The 9,918-nt window shown below is 44.5% G+C and overlaps 1 long non-coding RNA gene across 2 annotated transcripts in view; it reads left to right on the forward strand.

The window, feature by feature from the left end:
- LOC310762482 overlaps positions 1-9,918 on the forward strand; it is a 46,035-nt gene that overhangs the window by 13,766 nt on the left and 22,351 nt on the right. The window contains exon 2 of one of the 2 annotated variants that reach the window (XR_014548009.1): positions 7,422-9,911. The exons of the other annotated variant lie outside the window; for it this stretch is intronic. This is a non-coding gene — a long non-coding RNA (uncharacterized lncRNA). The remainder of the gene's footprint in view (positions 1-7,421; positions 9,912-9,918) is intronic. 2 annotated transcript variants of the gene reach the window in all.

Consider the following 9,918-nt stretch of genomic DNA (forward strand, 5'->3'; position numbering starts at 1 on the left):
CTAAAGTGACTTCCCTGGGACACAAGCCTGAACAGTGTGCATGGAGATCCTGGGCTGACAAGTCCCCCCTTTTGGCCTGGATGCAAACTCTGTAGGTAAAAAAAAGTAAAGGACCTCTGGATTGTTAAGTACAGTGAAAGGCGACTATGGGGTAGCAGCGCTTAATTCACTTTCAGGCCGAGGGAGCTGGCGTTTGTCCACAGACAGCTTTCTGGGTCATGTGGCCAGCATGACTAAACCACTTCTGGTGCAACAGAACACCGTGACAGACATCAGAGCGCACGGAAACACCGTTTACCTTCCCGCCGCAGTGGTACCTATTTATCTACTTGCACTGACATGCTTTCAAACTGCTAGGTTGGTAGGAGCTGGGACAGAGCAGCAGGAGCTCATCCTATTGCAGGGATTCAAACCGGCAGCCTTCTGATTGGCAAGCCCTTGAGGCTTAATGGTTTAGACCACAGCGCCACCTGTGTCCCTATAGGAAACACGGAAAGACAGGGAAGGTGTACTGGAGGTGGCATCACTCTGTACTCCCCCAAAATGAGGGGATTGCTAGAAAGGAAGTTGGAAGGCAAAGTCAAGAGGGTCAGATCTCCCCATAATGATTGGGTGTTGTTTAAAACCACCAGAATAAAAAAAGTAAGAAAAAACTGGCAATTCTCTAAATAGATAGATGTAGAAAGTGGAGTCCCTAAGGACTAGAATTAAGACCTCTGCTTTTAAATTTGTTCATAAATGATCTAGGGTTAGGGGTGAGCAGTGAGGTGGCCAAGATTACTGATGATCCTAAATTGTTCAGGGTCATGACTGGTGACCAGCTATAGCTCAGTGATAGAGAACATGCTTTGCAAGAAGAATATCAAGTCCCTCTCATTTCCAGTTAAAATTATTAAGTAGCAGGTGGTGAGACCCTGGAGTGTCCCTCCCAGTCTAACTAGATGATACTGGGCTTGATGGACAAATAAATACATTGCTCCTTATGCACTATGGTTGTTGTTGTTGCTGCTATTGTTGTGTGTATATACAGTATGTAATTACTGTTTACTTAGGGTCATTGAAGGGACACGGGTGGCGCTGTGGTCTAAACCACAGAGCCTAGGGCTTGCTGATCAGAAGGTCGGCTGTTCGATTCCCCGCGACGGGGTGAGCTCCCGTTGCTCTGTCCCTGCTCCTGCCAACCTAGCAGTTCGAAAGCACGTCAAAGTGCAATTAGATAAATAGGTACCGCTCCGGCGGGAAGGTAAATGGCGTTTCCGTGCGCTGCTCTGGTTCGCCAGAAGCGGCTTAGTCATGCTGGCCACATGACCCGCAAGCTGTATGCCGGCTACCTTGGCCAGTAAAGTGAGATGAGTGCCGCAACCCCAGAGTCGGCCACGACTGGACCTAATGGTCAGGGGTCCCTTTACCTAGGGTCATTGAAGCTCATGCGCCATTCTGTCGCTCATACTGTTTTGGATATCTTGGCCTATCTAGTGAAACAGAAGGTAAGAGGTGAACTTTGTGGTTATAAGCTCTTCTGCTAAGGTCTATACAACCCCCTGACACTAATACTTGTACCCATCACTATACCAACCTTCCCCCACCCTCTCCAAAATCCAGATCCCCCCTTCTTTAAATCTTGCAAATAAGGAATTTTCTTATTGCAAATGAGGATTTTTATTACAGTGTCAAGATGATAAAGTATAGTTTGAAATCTGTATTAGTGTTGAATACAGGTAAACGTAATACTGGGAAAGCATGCATCCACATTATGCCAAGAGGAAAATCGAAACCATGGCATAGCCTTACTGTGATTATCTTCGTGACTTGTTTCCATCACTGTGAAGAAAACATGAGCAGACTTTAGCAAATCCAAGTTTGATCAGGGGAGCTCTTTTGAAAGAAAGTAAGAAATTTCCAAACTTTTTACTAAAACCCCGACAGTCAGGATTAATAAAACAACATGCACATAGCAAGAACAATATCATCATTGCTAATCAACAATGAGAAATGTTGCCTGCAAGTCTAAACAGACCACAAGAATGTTGGAAAGAGTGAGTTTTTGCTATAGCTTGTGGTGAGGGAAGAACATTTGCTTATGCTCATAGTTGGCTAGATAGAAGAAGAAAAGGCGTGTTGCTGCTTTGTGAAGGCATTGTGCTTTGTTGGCCTCATATCCTACATGATTCTGATTTTCAAAAGCACAGGCAGAAACCTCAGGATTGAAGTGGGCAGCTGGTAACTGTCTCCCCTGCATAACTTAAGTTTTACGAAGTGCAACTTTATACAGGAAGTTATCAACTGGGAAGGTATGCAACCTACCAACTGAGAAGTTTATGGTTAAAATCAGAGCCTGAAAGGAAACTGGTCATAAGAAAGAAGATGAACCAGTTTCCTCAGGTATCTTTCAGTCCCCAAATCGGCAAAATTCAGCTTGAAATGGCTAACTCTTTATTCTGCTGGCCTAATATTTTGATGAGGTCTGGGGACACAATACAAAAGCATCCTGTGAAAGTATGTCATTTCTTAAGGGGGCAGAGAGAGACTCGGGTGAAAGCAGTTTTAACATTGACTAGCACCTTCCAGGGCTTCCCCACCGAGCACCAGCCATCTCTGTTGTGGGGAGCCAGTGACTTGTTGCAGCTTCGATGAAGGGCCTGTGGCAGGGGCAGGGCCACATTCTGTTATAGGCTACCTTATGGGGGCCAAATGCCAATAGTGGGTGTAGCCAAAGACAAAGAGGCCAAAGACAAAGAGGGTGTGGCAATGGATGTGCCCCCTACCTTTGAACAGTAGGCTACATTCCAGCCATACCAAAGCCATTGGTTTCTGCACCCACCCACACCTCTCCATCCAGTAATCACTGTTCAGGGACACATTCCAGCCTAGCTGTCATGGACTGGTTGGATGCAGAGGAAAAGTGGGAGGAACCTGGTAGGGAACCACTGAGGGAAGAAGGCTCAGAGCCCAGGAAGTGGTAGTGGGACAACGATGAAGAAGGAGAAGACTGGGAAGAGGTGTGGAAACTGATGAGGTAACGGCTTCGTGAGCTGGGAGAGTCTGTGGCAGACAGAAGGCAATAATCAGAGACAGAAGCTGAAGCAAGAGGGTAGGAGGAGGGAGGTCAAGAGGCAGAGATGAATCAGGTTGGTGAAGAAGCAAGGATGTCTCCCTCCTGCTGCATCAAGCACCTCTCTCCCTTTGTCTCAGAACCAGAAGAGACATGAAAAGGGCAGAGGAGAGGTTAGCTGCATGCAGGCACAGTCTCTGATTACTTGGAGGAAGACCACCGGGAATGAGCTGCTCATTAGGGCTTTTGTTCAGCCGGAGCTCACTGGGACCCAGCTCCGTCACCTCTCAGGTTGGTGCCATTGACCTTCTAAGACAACAAGGGAGGTGTTCATGGTGAGTTCTGGCACATCTTTTTCTAGAAAAACAACATTGAGCCTAACACTTAATCAAGTTGTGGAGATTGTGGTTTTGCTTATAAAGAGTTAACTCCATCTTTGAGCCATGCTCCTATGACACTGGCAAAAGCACTTGAGCTGGGCATGGAACAGAGCTGGTGAGGCATGTTGCTTGCAGAGGGGCCAAGAACTAGGGCTAAACACAGGGGCCTTAAGGGCTGCATTTGGCCTCCAGGAGCACACCCCTGAGCTATGGAGTTTAGGGAATAGATGTGGTTTGTTTTTTTAAGCAAACCACAAAAGCTCTCCAAACCTCCCCTGTCCCACTTGCCATCTCTAGCCCCACTGACTCACCCACCAAGTCCAGCATGGATCATAGCTGGCTGAGACTTGTGCTGATGCCAGCTGAGGTGTTAGCACTGCCCACTCCCATGGAGGGCCTGCAGCTTGTGAAACCTCATTAAATAAAGAAAAACACACAGCAATCCCTTAGCCTTTTCAAAAACCTCATAATCAGTATTAATACTACTTTTCTGGTGCCAGATGACGTGGATTTTATTTATATCACACTGTATCAATAATTAGCGAGGCATTAATGGAGCTATATGCTTCTTACTTTTGTAGTAGATGATTTATTTTGTAAAAAATAAAAAACCCAACAGAACAGTTGTGAAATTAACACAGTGCCATAGGTCCAGAGATTTTCTCTGGTACCAGTGCAGAATATCTGCATCAAATGAGATGCAGGGTTTTATCCAACTCAGTTTTATTTGAGCAGACCTATTGACCTTAGTCATGTTCATTAATTTCAGTAGGTGTTGGATAGAGTCCAGAGTTCCTGTGCCCTATATCTGACTATCTATTCCCCAAATGTGCTTTCAGATGATGGTGATAAGTGACACATTAAAAGTTCCTTGCAAAATTCATCTATATGTAAACATTTTTCCTGATGTTCTGGCATCATGACGTCTAAAGGGAGATAAAGGTAGACACAATAGCAGACTGCAAATATATGAATTTTGCAATTTCCCCCATTTGTCATTATAAAAGTTTAAGGGAAAATTCAAATTCACATCTTTATTTACTTGCCTTGGGAAACTTCAGTGTTTTTGGCTTGCTGGCCATGTTTGCTTATTTGCAGTTTGGGGAGGTTTCCTGTCATAAGATCATTACGATTTAGAAGGGATCTTGGTGATCATCTAGTCTAACCCTTTGCTCAGCGCAGGATCTGCAAAGCAGGATGCTGTGTCTATATCATCCCCGACATTGCCCAGGCTCTTCAGCACGTGAGAGCCCACCATCTCTCAGATCAGTCTGTTCCAGTGTTGAACAACACTTGCCATTAGGAAGGTTCTCTGAATCTTTAGATGATTCCCTTCAGTTTCCACCCAGGAGATGTTCCTTCAGATATTTGAAGAGCGCTGTTATGTCTAACCTTAGTCTTCTCTTCTCCCAGCAATGCATACTTTGCTCTTTCAGTTGTTCTGAATGGTTATTTGTTACTTGGTTTAGTTGTATTTTAACTTTGATTTCTATTTGTTTACATATTTGGGGAATGTTCAGCAAATCCTCAAAGGGGGATTTTAAAGGCAAATTTGGGTCAGCCCTTCTTTTCACAATGGCAAAGACTTCAAGAAATGGTGTACTGCATTCTGTAGTGGTGCTGCTTCTTCTGTGGCAATGCCAATAGTACGAACACAGGCAAAGGGAAAGGCAATTTGCCAAATACTCCAGAATGGTAAAGATCATCAATCCAGGCTCAACTGACCCCAATTGCAGCCTGATGTAATGGAGATGAGATGAAGGCTTGCAGTTGTTTTGCTTCTTAGATACACATGAGCATATGTCATGCAAATGGGCCATGCACATGAATCGCTGCCAGATGAGTCCCATGAAGTGAAAGCTGCAATCTGGAGTATTACAGTTTAGAAGTCTGTCAGGCATCATGCCATATGCATGGCCAGTCTGTGTGCTTGCCCACGTATGCAGTCTTGGGAAGCACTCTGGAAGTCATCTCATGTCTGTCAGGTATGGTTCCAAGCTCTCTTTGTTACAGGAACTAATCAGAGAGACCCAGTATGGTGTTCTAAACACTTCATGATTTTTCAGTCAGATGTATGCTTTAGGTTGATCAAAATTTCCGTCCTTTTGTAGTGGAAAGAGGAGGGCTGGTATGGCAATAACATATATGGAAAATAGTCACAAACCATTTATAAGTCCCTGATTGTTAACAGGTGGTTCTTGCAAAAAAGGAGATGATAATGGCATTTCTGCTCCCCTCCTCCCCCAAAAAGATGCTTATTGTCTCCTGTGTGGTACCTTTTACTCTTTGCAATGGAATAAAAAACAAAAACCATTTAACACCACCCTCTTTTGTGTTTGTTCACATGGGAAATGCATGTTTAGTAAGTGTGATCTGTATGTTTCTCAGAAATGGCATGTGGCAATGAAAAGTGCAGTGCATATGGACTTCAGCATCAGTGGCTACCTAGATGCTTGTGGGAAACTTGCAAGCAGGAGCTGAGCACAACAGCAGCTAGCATTCAGAAGCATACTGACTTCGACAGGAGGCAGAATATAGCCATCAAGTTTAGCAGCCATTGATTATGCAGTGATTAAAAGTTGCTTAAATTCTTCTTAGCTGAAAGAGCACTTTGTGGCAAGAGCTTCTTTTATCATAAATAACCACGCAGAGATAGAACACAATATTCCCACACTCACCAAATGATGGCCATACATAGGCATTTAGACTCTGCTTGTCTGTCTTCCATTGGGTTACCAAAGTCACATGACTGGTGAGGTTCTTGCCAGATTGCTTCACCTCTTTTTTTCCTAGCTTGCAAGGTGGCTAGTGGATTCTGGGAGATTCCACTGTGGACACAGCCAAATGGTGATAGCCTCTAAATCTTCTTGTATTCGTAGCAGGATGGCTTGCTGAAGATGGATTTTATAACTGTAGGGCACCATAGATAGATGCACAACTCATCCCAGGGTAATCTTACTAATCGTTTTAGAGTCTCTTAAAGTAATGAAGATTATATCAGTGTCAATGGATTTCGAAGAGATAAATCTCCAGTGGGAGTGCAAATGCAGCTAAATTCTGCTGCTGTCAGATAGCAAGGGCACATACATTACTGGTTGCTGGCAAAGTATCTGCTCATACATAAAACATATTGCAATCAAGTTGCATCATCCACTTTTACTACCAAACTTGAATGGGGTGGGGGGTGAATTGGTGGCAAAAGCTTGTGGAGCTTAGAAGATATACTTTCTAAATTGCTCACTATTTTCCTGGACAGTTTTTCATTTTGGGGTGTGGGTATAAAAGTATTTTAGTGTTTGGGAAAATGAGAGGTTGATGGTAGAGGTTGACTTTGGCACAGTATCATGGGCGGATGATGAGATGTCTTCTCATTATAAGGACTGGACATAGGCAGGGGAAAAATACAACGCTGCCAAAAGCTGGAGTTTTCTGAGAATTATGATACAAACATGAGCTTCATTCTGCACTAAAGACAGCGAAGACAGATTTAATACATCTTGACTACTATTGAAATGCTGATGTAACAGAGTTCTTTCAATCATCATCATCTTGTGTATCAAGTGATTGATATAGCACATTAGTGTTCAAAGGTCGTCTCTCACACACACTCAATAATCTTTACAACCTTGGAAAAGTAGTGTCATGCTCCTTCTGGGCTAATTTGTCCACCTTTGATCCCCACCCTGCGCTCAGCTCTCATCTGTGGCTTCTTGAAACATGTCCACACACCAAGAATGGCTTCGACTGGCTGGCTTAAACCAGTTGAGGACAGCCGATGGTCTCAAACCCTCATTGAGTTAGAGACGTCACCTGCATGCAAAGACAGGCTCTGGCAGATTGAGCAGACAAGACCAGTAGTGGTTCCAATGGTCAATAAGGTGGTTTCTGTATGTGCTGTAGTGGGGAATGAGGGGCAGATGGTTCATCAACCTGGGAAGGTTCATCTAGCAGAAGGAAGACTGTGATCCTAAACCTTTGCTGCTTTGCAGGATATCTTTGGGAGAAGAAAAGGCTAAGGAGTAAACGCTACACAAATCCGGAGTGGAGACCCTAAGACAGTTGGATGGCACCTGGAACACCTCTTTCCAGCACCCGCTGCAGCCAAGCTGATGCCAAACGTATTGCTTTGCTTTCCTTTCCATCAGCAAGGCCAAAATCTGGGCAGCCCAGGACCTCTGTACACACGGCCCAGGCTTGTACCCCAGGAAGGTTACTTTGGTGCTGCTAACGCAGCAATTTGACTTCACTGCCACCCGAGTCGCACTCTATTGTTTGAGACAGTCAGATGCCACCAAAGTATTCTACCCATATTGCAGATAGATGAGACAAAAGCTAAGACCATCTACATAATTTATGGTAGAATTAAAACATTCTGCTTCATAGCTCAGTCTCCTAGCTATGCTAAAGTAGCTCTCGCCTGCTGCATTACTTGTTTTTATTTTTATTTTATTCAAGACCATTTATATACCTCTTGGTTGTAATAAAACTCTAAGCAGTTTACAGGAAAAATTATTTGCTGCCTTGACTATTACTGCAGAAAGGTGGAATAGAAATTAATCGTATATGCTATGCATAGTTGCCACATACCTGGTAATATTGTTCACTTTGACGGAATAGCTTTCCAGGATCACAGGTGTAGGTATTTTCACCGCATCTTACTTAATCCTCTTCACTGGAGATACAAGGATTGAATCTGGTGCCTTCTGCATACAAAGCAACAAGCTATCATAGCAATGACTGTAGAAAGGACTAGAAAGGATTCAGCCTGTGCATTTGGGATTGCAGACAGCCTGCATTTCCTAAGCTTCAAAAAGTTTGTTTGCCAAATTATCCCTTGTCTGTGTGTTGCTAAAGATTTGAGGGCATATCCAGGCAATGTTAAGTACTTTTGCATCTTACCATTCTGAATAAATGAGAGAGAGAGAGAGAGAGAGAGAGATGATTTTGAGCACGTATTTATTAAATATTTGACCCTTGGACAACTGGGACTTGAGAATGCTTACCCTTTGGTGTGATTTAGTAAATACACGGTTCACACACATTCTGCTTATGCAGAGAGTGGGGAAGTCAGGGTGCACATCTTACAACCTGTGTTGAGGCCAGATCTCTACTGGTTGAACCACGGTTACATTTCTGAATACTTGCTTCAGTGCCAAATGAATGATAAAGAAGAAAGACACAGAAGATCCATGAACATATTTATTTTCAGCATGATATATAGGTACAACAGAAAACACTGCATTAGTGAACACTCTCATGGCTGTCACTGAGAGGTTGTAAGTGTTTAGTGAGCGGGCTGCAGCAGGGGCGTAGTAGGAGTGGGGCAGAAGGGCCATAGCCCTGGGGGCACAATTTTTAGGGGGCATGAGCCAGGTGCCCCCCCCCAGGAATCTCCATCCCTCTCTGCCTGCTGCAGGGGGCCTCTGGACCCCCAAGCCTGGCCTTGCCTTGCCGCTGTGTCCCTGGCCCCCTCACTGAATGGCCGCCTGGTCAGGGAGGATTTGCCCATCAAGGGCTGCTTTGGCCAGCCAGGCTCCTTCCTACACAGGCGGGCAGGGGCAAGGTGCAGCCCCACTTGGCTCCGGAGGCCAGGAGTGAGCTGCTGTGCATGCCTTAATAAACATGCAATGAAACACAGATGCCTCCCAGCATCACTTAATACACTGCAGCAGAGCTCCCACATAAATATAATCTTAATGCGCAGTCAACCATAGTTGAGATAAGACATTCTGATGAGGAGGGAAGTGGCTGGCAACAGTGGCATCCTTGCCGCTTTAAATATGGGGAGGCCAGCTTTCAGTCCTCCTGTTCACCAGCATTTTGATTTCCTGTATAGAGAAGCATCCTTATGGAATTTGCCCAGGATAGTGGGTTTCCCCTTCCCCTCCTGTGGGATAAAGTAGCAACGTTATAACCACTGATGCTTCTGAAATGTCTCTTTGGCTTTTAGGGAAGGAATAAGAAGGTATAATTTCCATGTTTGTCCTGCTGGCAGCTTCCAATGCTGTGTTGGTTATTACTTAGGCAAACAGAAACCTGCAGCCAATCAAAATAATATGCTTGGCAGGAAAGCTGGGCAAAGTTTAATAGCTCGGGTTCTTCAACATAAAAAGGATAAAAATGGACTAATAATTTCTGGCAGGGCGGAGCAGGGAATATTTAAAATTCTGATTGTTTTCCTATGAGGTTAACATTATGATTACTGAAGTCTAACCTAAAACATGCGGCTCTGTTCCCATGAGCTGAAAGGCAAGTAAAAATCTACTGGATTTAAAGCAAGGGTGCCAACTGTTCCGGGTGTCCAGGTCTGGGTGTCTCCATACTCCTTTCCAAATGCTGGACTGAATATGTTTTCTGTAAGGAAGGGCACACGGTTGAGACACTCTCCATGGCCTCAAAGCAGAAGGGGATTGCACTCACCATATCCTCCAAATCCAGAGCAGCCCCACCAGCTGGCAACAGCCACTCCATTTTAAAATGTGAACT

The sequence above is a fragment of the Podarcis filfolensis genome, assembly GCF_964270895.1.
Source record: "Podarcis filfolensis genome assembly, chromosome: 5".
NCBI lineage: Eukaryota > Metazoa > Chordata > Lepidosauria > Squamata > Lacertidae > Podarcis > Podarcis filfolensis.